Source organism: Bombus flavifrons, chromosome 8 (assembly GCF_040668555.2).
Source record: "Bombus flavifrons isolate JBK064 chromosome 8, iyBomFlav1_principal, whole genome shotgun sequence".
NCBI classification, from domain to species: Eukaryota; Metazoa; Arthropoda; class Insecta; order Hymenoptera; family Apidae; genus Bombus; species Bombus flavifrons.
The window spans coordinates 14,184,512-14,198,609 of NC_138449.1; the positions used below are offsets into that span (position 1 = coordinate 14,184,512).

Below are 14,098 nucleotides of genomic sequence, written 5' to 3' on the forward strand. Positions count from 1 at the left end.
AGCCGCGCCAAGTAAACAGGAAATTAGTTTGGGACATTCGGCCGTGCACCGATGTTTCATTAGCTCTCCATCCATCTTGACTGGCTTTCTTTTCTTTTTTCCTACGCTCCTGCAACCTACAGTTACGTCGCGATACGTTACGCGAATAATGTTTTCGCGCTTCTTTCCTTGTCGATACTAGGTGCGAGTATCGTAAATCGAATTTACTTGATTCGCAAAGATTTTACGTCTCGTTACGTAGTTTTAGAAGTTGAACTATATGCCATTAACGAATTAGTCAGCTGCTTTGTATTTGACGAATAGAACGTTCCTTAAAGAATAATATAATTTAAAATAGATGGAATATTAAATCGCATAAATACCAACATGTCGAGTCTACAGATGAAAAAGGTTTTCGTTTGTCAGTTGATCGGTTTTCTTAATCCTTTAGGCCGTGCAACATGCGCACAGCTATCTCGTTAGGACGTAGCACGTTCGATCGAGGCATCGTTTCGTTCGATTAAGCGAACCGCTTAGCGGCTGCGATAATTGCGCGAAACGACGCTATCAAGATCGTTGGTTGCGCGGTAAATCGGGTTAAGCATATGAATCACGGTCGATCGGGATCTAATAAACGCGTGGAAACGTTCAAAGTGATCCACGCCGATAACTTCTCCCTTTTTCTCGTCCGTTTTATTTCCCGCAGCGTGTTAATCGAACCCGTTATTCCGCGAGAAAACGTTACGCGCGAATTCCGCGCGTTTTGGTAGCACGCGCGCGCTAATTGGACAACGCGCAACGGAAATTTATGCGATACAGTTCGTTAATGCCGTTAATAGCGGCGAAGTTCGCGTACAAACTCTCTCTCTCTCCATAAAATCGCACGGCGACTAATTCTTTTTGGTTAATTAATCGGAAGAGATCGACCCTCTGCCGGATAGCCTTAAATTCCGACTAAAAGTCAGGAGAATTAGTCGATCGAGTTCCATCGAATTAACGATTCCAACGAAGATGTATCGAGCGATTATTCGTGTTGCACGTTTCTCGAATAGAAAATTCCAGGTCGGTCAAATTTTTTCTCGTGGGAGATTTTGTTTGAACGGATACGAGCGATTCAAAGTTCGCATTGACCAACCTTGCCAAGTTAAAGGTACAACGAATTTTCAAAATCCCTGACTTAATTTCGCTAGTCGATTTATCGCGAGAAGATGAAACAAACGATGGTAAATTCTCAGGTAAATTTAAAAAGAACCATTCTTTCCTTTGCCGATTGTTTAATTTCTTAAACGATTACAGGGAACATTCCACGAAATCCTTAAGCTTATCGGAAGTCTTTATCATTCGAGCTGATTATCTCCCAGAAGATCTGCGAGCAAGTATTATCCTTCTGACAGGGTTCACACACGGCCCACTGGAGGATCGTGCAGCCATTTCCTGCGTCCATTATTTATCAGCTAAAACATAGCGGCTAGATTTACGAACAGATACCGGTGGTTGAATAACAGAGCGCCATTCTCCTACTCCATATTCCACTATCAACTAAAATGCATCCGCGTTTCTCGTACCGCGTTGGCATTAGAACCTCGTTAACTTCTCCGTAAAAATGCACGAATTCAATGAATTTTTTCACGTTCGTGTTCCATCGGACAACCTGCGACGTGCCTCGCGCTCCTCGCGAATTGCAGTCCAAGGTTTAGTCTTGTCACGAGTGGCCGTGGCTGAGCTTCTGAAATTTCTGGCATCTGTCAGTCACACGGAAAAGGAGGGACGGGCTGGTGGTGTTGGCCCGCGCGGGAAATCCTCCACGGCTACTCGTTTGAATTGCAAATGGCTGCAACGATTCTGCTCCGTCCGACCGGATGAAGCTTTTCCGCGAAGCGTCCTGTATGTGCGTCCCGCCTTGTAATTAGGCGTCCTCGTTGGCAACCTTTGAAAGCCGCTGAAAGTTTTCTTTATGACCGTACCCTTACTTTGTTCCTTTTCGTTTGAGATTCGAAGAAACGCGGAATTATAGCGTGCGATGTCCTTGATGGACCGCGACGAACGTCGCCGTAATCATCGCCGCAATTATATCGCGTAATTGTCAATTACCCGCAGGCAGAGACGGAGACTGGAGAAATTTCGCGGGCAGATCTCTTACTTTTCGGTGCGACTCGTTATCCTGCGGTTGTTACACCGCCAAATGAATTTCCGTCGGGGGAGACATTTCCGCGAGTGGAACACGGAAACAGATGTACCGCTTCAACGTCGTTCCGCGCTCGCGACCTGCAGAACTCGATCGGTGAATGCAGAGCGAACTGTTCGTTTCGTTGCGCCTCGTTCGCGCCACCTCGATGAGATACTTTAATTACTAGACACCCACGGGTGCCTTTCTATCGATACCGTTTTGATGGAATTTCTACAAATGGGGGCGGGCTTATGTTGATTCCCCCGATGTCGAGTGAAAGTTTCACGAGGGAAAAGAATCGAACGGTATAGCGGTATTATTAGAATGTTCGAACTCAAATATGGATACGAGGGTAATATCGACGGAATGGTCTCTCGGTCTATTTTCGTGGTTTTATTAATGTTATTTTGAATAAATGATGTTTTCCGCTGTATTTGGAGGGAGGGGGCGGCAGCGCTTGAAACATATGAAACCTGGAAAATGCCGGTGATTCGTTAACTATGTAATAGGAAGGATTACGCGTTAAAAGCGTTGTAATTCAGCTCGTGTTCAACTCAGAAAACGTTCAATGTGTAAATAAAGATCCGTGTTTTATTACCAAGAATCGCATCGATTGTGCCATTTAAAGAACACGAATTAGCATAAATATCTGATGAAAAACACGAGTGGTATAATCGTGATAGCGTTATTTACTGTTTCTACTTAACTGGTTCTATATTAAATACTATTCGCATGACAAGTGCAGCAATTCCACTTTTTTTTTTTAACTAAAAAAGCATGTTACAAGTGCTTGCATAAAATCGTTTACGTTTCGAAAGTATACCTCGAGCGAATATGAAATATGTATTCTAGTAGCTGGATGCTTTTACAACTGACTGTAAGCCACGAACCCTTCTCGCTTCAACCCCTAACACTCTCATAAAACGATCCTCTGCCGCGATTTATCCGTTCAACCAGGTTATCGGGGTAAACCCGCAAGATTTTACGACACTGTTCAAGTAAACGTTCGGCAGTTGGCTGACAGTGTTTATACTTGGCCTAGGCCGTGGTTTCGGAATCTAGCGGTTTTCGAATAATGCCGCGATTCACGAACAGGAAATTAACGCGCGGCCGTGGCTCCGCGCACAGGCGTACTCACTGTAGCGTGTCGAACGGTTGTGTATAATAAAAGTGAACGGTCAGTTCCAGCTCTCTCGTGGTCGCGTTTCAAGCCATGAACGACGACGAATGCGCGCTCTCGGAGTTTTCATTAAATGCGTGCGCGTATTACGTAAGTCGTTCGCCTTTCACGGATTTTTCTCTTGGCGTGTTGCTCTTTTTGCGAAATTCCCATCAGCAATACAAAATGACACGGAACGATCACCTTTTTTCTCTCCTCTATCTCTTTCTCTCTTTTCCTCTGCCTCTCTCTTTCTCCTTCGCTTATCACCATTTTTGTATTCAAACTCGTTCGCCCTCGTCACAGGAAATCGTTCAGAGAGCCGTGGAACTCGTTCGAACGTTCGCTCCTTCCTGAGATTCTCGACAGGATTACATATATTTATTCATATTAGTCCGCAGGGTCAGAGTAGCTAAAACTTTGCCGGTAAATCGGTTTCGAATTGTTACTGACAACGCGGCTTTCTCTCGATAATTTACGACTATCCAGGATCGCCTACCATACGATGTTTTACGAGCTCGTTTTCCGCAAGCTTCCTAACGACTTGGATCGACCGAATCTGCCTTTTGCTCGCCGAGAACATTTCCTTCGACTCATCGATTGTCCGATAAGAAACGTATGATTCGAATTAATTTTTTTCTTTTTAGCTTTCCAAGTAAGTAGCATTCGTAACTCTGTCGACGGAGAACAAGGCTCAAACTCGGTAAACGTAAGATCCATCTGTAATTGTTACCTCGATCCTTCAGTTGTATCGAACGATTATCGGAGAACAACACGATCGCCATTTAACGAAATGGAATCCGTAAGATTTAAACTAGTTTCTAACAAAGTCGGACTGTCTTCGCGATTGCTTTGGACTCGAACGTCCCATCGATCGACTATCTTTTCTATTTACTCTCGTCTCTTGCGCTCTGTTCGCGTTAAATTCGCCAGAATATATTTGCCTTATGCTTAGTAAACACGGCGACCACTCGCGAATATTCGGTTTCTCCGAAGACACAGAATGGCTCTCAGCTCGCAGAACAAAGGCAAAGCTCAGAAACACTGTCCAGTGACGATACCCGAGACGTTTGGTCATACTGGAGAGCAATGCAAACTCGAGGGGTAATTCGGCCCTCTGAGACACGTTCCGTGACTTGATTTGCTTTGCTCGTCGCTGTTTGACCCTGGTAGCCCAGTTGCGCCACGATTCGACGCCGTTCGGACAAATTTGAGCAAGCGTTAGGTAAATATTCGCGATACCAAAATTTTGGTTTGCACGACGCCATTAGGTCGCCGGTAAACGGAAGTATTAATTAGCGACGGGTCAGTACGAGGGAAATCGAGGCGGAAAACGGTCATCGCGCGTGGCCAATCGAGAATCGCAAAATCTGGCGCGGTTCGAAAGTCTGCGAGAGATCGGTTTCTTGTCATCGGTTAATCGAACGACTCTTCGACGAGGATTGTTCAGTGGGCCGGTTACTTTCGACCGATTTACTTTTTCCGCTTAAAGAATCTTCGCGTCGGGGATCAAGAACGATCTATCAGCGCCGCTCGAACACGGCGCGTTTTCCTTCTGAGAAATCTCTTCGCGTTTTATGTTTTCGATATCGTGGCCGGTTTTGAACTCGACGCGGATAGACGCCGCGACACACCGCGTCGTTTAAAGGCTGAGAAAGTCGGAGATTTTTATGGCGTACTCATCTTCGCTTTATTTCTATCGGTCGTAAGATTCTTTACGATCCGCGGTTTAGTACACGTTGAACCCGATATTCCAAGGAATACGAGAAGTTGCTTCTTATTCTCTTCGTGACAAAAAGATGCAATTTCATTCGGCCTTTTTCTTTATTCCACGAAGCGTAGCGTAACAAATCAATTTCTAGCGAATCGCTCGATTTTATTATCCAGGTAGGTGGTTAGTATTTAATTTCTCAGAGAGAAAGACAAGCGATTGCTTGCGTAAAAATGATTTCCCATCGCGAGGAGATAATATAAATAAATTCTTAAAATTTCGTTTTCTTCGAAAAGTTCTCCGATGGCATCGTAGTAAAAGAGTTAATGACAAACTTTCCCTTTACAAATTCACTTCGTTACTCTTAATCACCTACGATACTAGAGTCTCTAATCGTGAAACCACCAAAAAAGAAAAATCCCGGTAATCAAGTTGAGCAAGAGACCCTATCCCTCGGAGCGAAGCAGAGTTCTCCACCCCCACGCGGAACCAGTTCCTGTCATCCGGAACGAGTGCGTTCACACGATAGGCGGTTGAAGCGTGTTGCACGCGACGCGTTAGCGCATCATGTGCCAGGGATCCTTCGGATAATGAGCCGTAGGGGTCGTTTAATTACGGACAGTTACCAAGCGAGGATATTTATACGCGACATCACCGTGTACCATCGGTTTTTGAAAACGGAAGAACTCGTATTTAACGTTTTGAAAATGTCATACTTAGGGTACTTATTAACAGGATAGTCGGACGGATCGTCATTTCTTAGTAAAAAAGAAAGAAAGAAAAAACTGACAGATTTAAACGATTAAATAATTTACTACGATCACCGCGAAATTTTTCAAATATCGTACAACAATAGCAGATATTGTTAAGCGTAAAGCAAAGTTACGAAGTTAATGAGATATCGTATCGCGTCTTAGTATCTTATTGTCGGACGTGTATCGCGATGATACGTATCGTCGTACCGTATGAAAGAGCTCTAACAGGCCAGCGTTCGGGGGTGTAGCACGACCTAACCAGGTTTCGCGAGTCAAACACTGAAACACCTTGATCTTCTTGTCTCAGCCTACGGCGAGTCCTTTGAGACGGCCGGTATTTTTAGAACGATCCCTCTTTTAATGACTTTCCCCCTTTGAGCGAGCCACCCCGTCAAGAACCCTCTTTTCTCTGCGTTGATCTTGCGACCTGAGCGTTACGTGCGCTCGACCTACGCTCCGCTCGATCGATACGCCGCGATTCCGCCTCTCTGTGCACTGTGAATATATTATTCGAGCCGGACTGGTTGGTTATCGACGACGCGGCTGCGAGTTAAAATTCGCCGAATGTTGGACTTGTTCCGATGGACGAGCTTGGGCTGCTCGTGAATATCGAGATAAAATGGACGGGTCGTTGCGTGGGCGAAATATCCTCGAACCTGTGGAAACAAAGTGCTCTCCGGTCGCTTAAAGTTCAACGGAGAAACGGTACTGGCGAAAAGCACGGAGATTTGAGAAGCTGGTTATAAGTTTGATACTTGCTGGTCGCAGAGACGAGGACGATGGGTCGTTCGAGGTACTCGCTCGGTCGAGCGCAGGGTAAATAAGGGGAGAATAGTCAGGATTATACGGAGTATAGGTGATGACTCTGGTAGTGTAAATATTAATTTGATATATGAAAGGTATTTTTAGTTATTTCAAAATTCCTATTCTTCTCTTCTTGCTTCAGATTTTGCTGCCGAGTGCTTTAAAACGGATACTTGATGGGAACAATTTAATAATAACACGAGAATGTAACGCTTGTTTGTTATCGCAGGATTCTAGAATACCATTTCACCGTATTCTCCAGTGGATAATACGATATCTGAAATATTTTAGTATCTCGGTTTTAGGTTAATACGTCGTTGAACCGAGAAGGAAGGTAATCGGTTTAAGGAACTAGGTAGCGGACGAAATCAATGCGACAAATAGGAATGAACAGAACTTAGTTACCATCAGAATTTGAAACCACGCGAGAGCTGATCTAATTTTCCATTTAGCGTTTGTTAGCAAATAGAAATTAAATCCACGAGTGGGTAGTTTCATCAATTCCCAACGAAATACAACCGTTGGAAATAGTTAGACGAAGGCAGACACGGTCGTAACACGTCCGCCGATTTTTCAAGCTCGATTTTCGACGAGTCCGGACTTAAATCCAGCTGATGGGACACGTGGATTCCCGATGAGAGAACGAACTTTCCCGGTTGGCTCGTTTACGATGCCAATCACGTACGTGTATCGACCAACGGGGTCGGAAGCCCAGCATCTTCGCGTTCGCTTCTTTATTCCAAATGTTCTTTCGTGGCTCGCGTTGACCTCGTTCGTCCCGGCTGAATTCGAGAAAAGAAGCTGGTTAATTTGAATACCTGTTGCCCAGCAACGAGTTCAACCCTTCGGAAGATTCCGAATAATAGCTCCTGTACCGGTATTTGGGAAAGTTTTAAAATATAATACCCAGACGTGGTCGTTTAACTTTGAGACGACAGTGTAGCAGAATTTAACGAAGAAATGGCAGAAGCGTTTGGAATATTTTTCAAAATTATATCGTTCCTTTGTTTATTTCTGTTCTAAATCGAACGTCTCGATTAGATTTCTTATTACCGTTAAATGAATTTTCAAGAGTGAGAATAGTATACCTCAGACGTATTTGAATCTGTTTTCAATGTTTTACAGAATAATGTAATTTCCTTTCTTATTGTCATTTTAAATCAACCGCTTCGATTATATTTTTGACTGTACTGTATCCTAAAAGTAGCGTTGGAGAAATCGTGAGATAAAGTTAGGAACGTTTCTAAAGAAATTAGGAAATTAATCCGTGGAAAGCAATGGAGAATAAGTTTCTCGTATCGTTCTGCAATCTGAAGCGAATTGAGATGTAGATAATTGTACGTTGGACAGAAAAAGGAAACAGCGGAGAAAGGATCGTATGGAAATTGGTTAGATTACAAGGGGCGGCCCTGGAGGTTTGATATTCCGCCTAAAAGTAGCAAAATCTGTTTCCTAGCCAACACACGAAAGCTTTCATCGATTTGTGCATCACGCACGGCCATCTGTAATCGGGTCTGAGGTCGTACGTGCAAGATGATCGTAACAGGTAGCGGTGATTTCGACCAACTTCTCCTTATACGAGCTTTCAACGGGATAGAACATAGAATTTTAGAATCGATAGAAATGTTCGGCAATGCAAAAATACGAAACTAAACGAGTTGCAGCGTTCGAAAGTCACATCGTACGACGTTTTAAGAAGACAAAAAGAAATAGAAGAAGAAAAGATTCGATGTTGAGTTGATTTTACGTCACTTGGTAGGTAAAAAGGAAAAAGAAATAATCAAAGAAGAGAATAATCTGATCGTTTCGAAGATATAATCCTTTCGAAGATAAACCATAGATCCACGGTACATCGTTATTGTTTAAATTTCACCGAAGCAAACGAGACCAGAGGAATTACTCTTTTCATTTGCCTAACCCACAAAACGAATCTCGAGAAACGACTGGCCCGTGAAACGAATAAAATTCGATAGTGAAATTCACGATCCAGCGAACGTGTCGCGATAACAACGACCTGTATCCATCTTTGCGATTTATATTTCCTCGTATCAAAGTGAATGTAATTTGCAAAGATGGTGGATCGCGATCCCGTGATGCGAAAACGAGTTCTAAACGCGTCGGTGTAATACCAATCGCGATAATAATTTGAAAAGACGAGAGAGAGACGGCGGGACGAGGAGTACCATAGACGGAAAATTTAACGAAGAAACAGTAAGGATCGAATTTAACGAGCTTCCGGTTTACTGGCTTCTCTCGGTCGATCGTTGTGTAAATAGGTCGTGTCTGAAGTGTAGCCGAGGTCAAGCGTTTCGAAGCGAAGGCGGAACCAGCGGGTGAAAACCGGTGTTCGTCGGTCCTTTTCCATCTACTTCAGTCGGTGCATGCAAAGATGCGGAGAAAGCTCTCTTTCTCGCGTGTACGATACCTTTGTTCTTGCTGTACGAACAGGAAGAGGGCAGGGCACCGCGTACACAGAGATAAAGACGAAGAGAGCAACGGCCAATTGAGAAAAGCGCGAGTCTCCAACACGGAAACGTTCGGTGACCGTGTTGAAACGTTCGATCAGCTACAACCAGAATGTGCATATGGACTTGAAAGAACGCGCGGAACCGCGTTGATATTTCATTGTGAGGCGAAACGCCGAGCTTTTAATCGACGATAATGGCCAGCTTGCGTGAGTGAAAATCCGCGTAGCGTCATTAGTTTAGCCGAATCGGAGGAATTTAATGGCCGCCGGCTAAAACGAGGAAAAACAGTTGGAAATCTCGTGGAATGTTTATTCCAGCTAGACGTGCGTTAAGATCCCGTATATGTACGGTGGTTAGCACTAAAAATGGTTTGTCTCGGATATAGAATGGTACGCGACGGAGGAGATCTCTAGAGACACTATCGCGCGCTGGTAATCGTCCGTGATCGCGTGTAGTTTAGTTTTTCTCGAGATTTTCAGCAGGAACATGGGATAATTTTCAGCAAGCAGAAGAAAAATACGAAAAAGCAAGAGCGCGAAGAAGAAAAAAAGGTTTCGCTTGGGTTTCACGTGACTCCGTGGGCTGCGCATTCAAAATCGCGTGCCGTGACATCTCAACGAGTTATCCGACTAAATTACACGCAATTACCTTCGCTCGAGTTGCCAGTGTTCTCGAGTCGACGGGAACGCTTCTATGCTAATTACATCACCTTACGTCGTTCGTCTCGTCTTGCTCGCCGCTTACGTTACTCTCCTTCTTACTCCTTTTTTCTTTCCTTTTACCTTCGTCTATAAGATGACACGAGAAAGAAAGGACAAATAGGCGATAGGATTCGTGGCACGTTCATTCGACGATTAATATTCCTTTGCCCTCCATTAATCCATTTAGCGTCGGCCACAATGAAGGGAAGTTGTTGCGTGACGAAGCGTGATAACAACGATTCGACTTCATCCTCGTAATAGCCGGTTTTCTGGCTGCTAAGCACGCGATACGATTTTTCCCTCCGCTGTTTATTCGCAACCGTGCGCCACATGGCAACACGTGACCCATTAGAGACTCACGTTTTCCACAATGAGCGAAAACATTGTTTGAACGAACGATGCAACTGTCGATGCGTTACTGGCATATATCGGACATTGATAACGCCAAAGAGATGCGATACGCGACGTCCCAGTCACGTACGATCGATCGCCCTAGGGATTTTTGGTTTATCGTAACAGGAGTGGGGTCAACGCGCGCGCACGGATAATGCAGTAATTTATTGCGGAGAAAAGAAAGCACTCGTTGAATCCGAGATTTATTTGTTCCGACTGATCGACCACGGTTCCTATCGTTTTTATTGTTCGACGCTGCATTCGATGGCGCACAACTATTGACAAGTGCACGCGTTTTCATTTCGGTCGTGAAACAACGCCTCTTGTCAGTCGCTTATCTGACGAAGCTTGGAATTCTCTATGCTCCACAGCTTGGCGAATCGAGTCTTCCATCTGAGGAAAAAAACTGCCGATAGCATTCTGTATAATAACTGTGTTCTCTCGAGAAGTAAAATTGGTTACATAAACACTATGTCAGCATATAGCCCTCCTTAATTAAAATGTAGTATCCAGCATTCGTTCTTCGAGATACCTGAAAATATTTCAAGTTCCCTGTGTTTTTCTCTTTTTAAGTGAATGTATATTATACAAACTGTTACAATAACGAGACGTTTAAAAAATAAGAACGATAGATAAAAGATTTTAGACGGCCGAATGTACGTTATCGAATATATTGTCGCCATTGTTCGTACGTTCTAACGACAGATCTGCATCGTTTTTGTCAACGTATCGTTATAAGATTTTGCATCGCAAAGTCTGTACCATCGCGAATCATTCGCTAGTTTGGTCGGAACATTAGGACATTGCGATTTTAACGAAAGGTATCTCCGAATCGACAGGGTGTACGTTACTGTTGCTGTTAAAAATATTACACGAAACGGGGTAGATTCGAGGTTTCTCGATATCGGCGACCAATCAATGCTCGCGTCAGCGTGGCTAAATTTTACGTGGAGCCGGAGTTCGTATCGGGAGAAACACGTGGATGCTGGCCATTCTGTGCGCGATCATTCCCGAAACCGCTGCATCCGCCGCGGAAGTGCACGTGCTTCTGACAGCACTGACGTCAACCAATTGAAATAACGAACGGGCTCGTGGTGCTTGTTCTGTCCACATTATGCAGCGCGATTTGCTTGCTCTGTTTTTCTCTCGTTTCATCGCTATTCACATTCTTCCTTCCGCTATTTTCGACACTGTCTCTGCTTTGGACCACTTTGTCCATGGAATGGAACCATGGAATGGAAATGCGAGTGGAAACGTCGTTAGCTAGCTCGTCGAACCTGTCGATTAAGTCAGTTTGTCTGCGATAGATTGCGAATATTCACGAATTTATGGAAAATTTGGACGGAGAGAATTAGAATGCAGAATGCTGTATATGCAGAATTGATAATCTTGGAAACGAAGAACATCTTGGAAGAAAAGCGTCGTTACATCGTACGAACAAATTTCACGATTCTATTGGTAAATTCATTTAAAATGAATTTCCCGTCATTAAACGTTCTCGCGAAATTCTTTGCGTCTGTATAGTACGAGTTCTTGCAAACAGTTTGTTCGGGCGATGGTACTCTGTCGAATTGATTGGCGAACTTTCTTTGGGTAATTCCGGGGTTGATCGTAGGTAGAAGAAATATGAAGGAGGAAACGAATAAATTGTTATGGAAGTAGCAATAGCTGTTACACTGGATGCTGCAATTAGGACATCGAGCGCCGAATCGATACCAAGCGTTCCGATATTTCGTTGGCCTTCGCGAACAGCTGGCTTCGCACAGCAACACGACGGCTCGGGACATAGACGCGGCGTTTCCCATAGAGCAATTTCTCACGATTCTTATCACCTGTCACGTAAACGAATAATCGAGTAAAGTAGGAAAATCTGGACCGGGTCGGTTTTTTCGTGACTCTCGTGAGTCGCTCGAGGCAGCCTCGAGATTTTAGACCAGCTTTACGGCAATCTTCTTCTTGATCGACGATGTCGGACGATGCGGAGCAAAAATCTCGTGGAAAAAAGGGCTGACTGTAAAGTGACGAATTGCCTCCGATACCGACCCTCTTAGCACGTTCCCAGAGGGTGAACGTCGATTCACCCTTACCCTTTAACCCTCCTTATTCACCTTAAACATCGTATCGAACCGCGAGGCGTTCCATCTTCCTTCTCGAGAGTCTTAGTATATCCTCGCCGTAAACAACGGTGCAACAAGGCAGGTTTATCGGATCACCAGCCAAGATGAAATTCCATTATTTATCGTGGCGTACCTCGAACTCCAGTTTTCTCCTGCAATTCCTCGGCAAACAGTTGAACGTTCGCGTATGCCCACGGAAAATAAAACGGATCGACCGGATCGTTGCCACCGTTCACCGTCGAAGATCGAACGGAGCTTCGTATAGTTCCGTCAGCTCGCGGTATTTTCGCCGGGTTCAATCAATTTACTGTTTTCATCGTCATCGTCCTTCCCGATGCGCACCACAGACAGGTTTCAAAGGCAATCGTATCCGAGGCGTTCGTAAACTCTTGCCGAAGCGGCTGTCACTTTTCACCGGCAACGTTCTCACAAGCTCGCGTAAAACCGCGTTTCTGTCGCGCCATCATTTTTCTCGAGAATCCTACGTTGTCCGACCGTGGTCGCCTCAGACCGCCCATCGTCGCTCGCGATCGAGTACAGACCGGTTGCCGGGATCGCGGGTGAAATTCCGTTATTTATTGCCGTTGACGGGGGTGCAGCTTGGCTTAGCCGATAGCCGAGTTTCCAGCTGCATTAAACGTCAGATAGATTCTCGTACGGACGATCGATCGTCGATCCTTTCGAAAGCGTTGATTAATCCTGGTCATAGCGGTGGTCTCCTACGCGTGTTCTCGACAACGTGTTTAATCTGCCTCCTGCTGGTCTTTCCGGTTTTCTTTCGTCTTTCACGGGCAAAGTGCTAATCTCGATAATCCTTGCACAGATCCTCGGTAGAATTACACGAGCGCGGATTCATTCGCTGTGATCCGGTAAAATCTGCGGCTCGTGTTTTGCGAACGATACAGCCGAATATCGTATGTTGTGGACGTCAGCATCCAAGGAGCTAAACCCACGAGCTAGAACGTAGTCGGCAGAGCGTGAGGCATCCAACCAGGGAAGCAAGATGAATACAGGGGCGTGCTCGTAAAGACGTATAACCTGCTAAAGCGAGACTGGTCCGTGCATACTTGATTCGAGGCTGGGGTATGTACAGGCGTACGTGTTAGTGGGTGACGGATATAGCCCGAGTATTTCAGAAACGTGACGTTGATGTGACAGGGCCGGGGGCCAGGCTTGTTGCTCCCTGTTTACACAGTGCATTGGCCACCAATTAATTCGGAATATTTATGCAGGATGCTGACCGTGTGTACGCACTTAAGGCGTCGCCAGGATGTCGACTCAGCTTTACCAGAACTGCCATGAATTCCCATTCTCGTTAGACGGTGTAAGTCGTGTTTGGTTTAGAAACATCCCGCGCGAGCTACTAACACCATGCTTGCAACGATACGAGCTCCTTCTTGTTGTATGTTTCGTCGGACCAAGGATCGCTCGTTGTTCCCTGGAAACCATTAAGAAAATCACCCGATGCCGTGAAGAACGACCCATGGAATATTCCGTGGAACAACTTACCGTGACCGGATTAATTAACGTTTCCTCCCCTGTAGCTTCTAGATGCTCGTTCGCTTTAATCAAGTACGTCGCCAACTCTCGTCAAGACATCCTTTGAAAAACTTTCTCGCGTTTCTCCTCTCTTCTCTCTCTCTCTCTGGAAACTATGGTCGAAACCAGAAGACTACCGTCTTTTAGATTTTCACACTTCGTTCCCTTCTTCTCTTCTCTTCTTTTCTCTTCTCTTCCTCTTCGTCGACTCTGATCCCTTCTTTTGAATTTGCCGACTCGAGTGGAACAAAAACCACGATGCCAGAGACTCGACACGTTCTTTTAGCGTCTGCAATAAGGAGAAT

The 14,098-nt window shown here is 44.9% G+C and overlaps 1 protein-coding gene across 2 annotated transcripts in view; it reads left to right on the plus strand.

Moving 5' to 3' along the window:
* The window catches only part of sm (heterogeneous nuclear ribonucleoprotein L), a 161,636-nt gene that overhangs the window by 66,526 nt on the left and 81,012 nt on the right, over positions 1-14,098 (plus strand). The window lies entirely within an intron of this gene.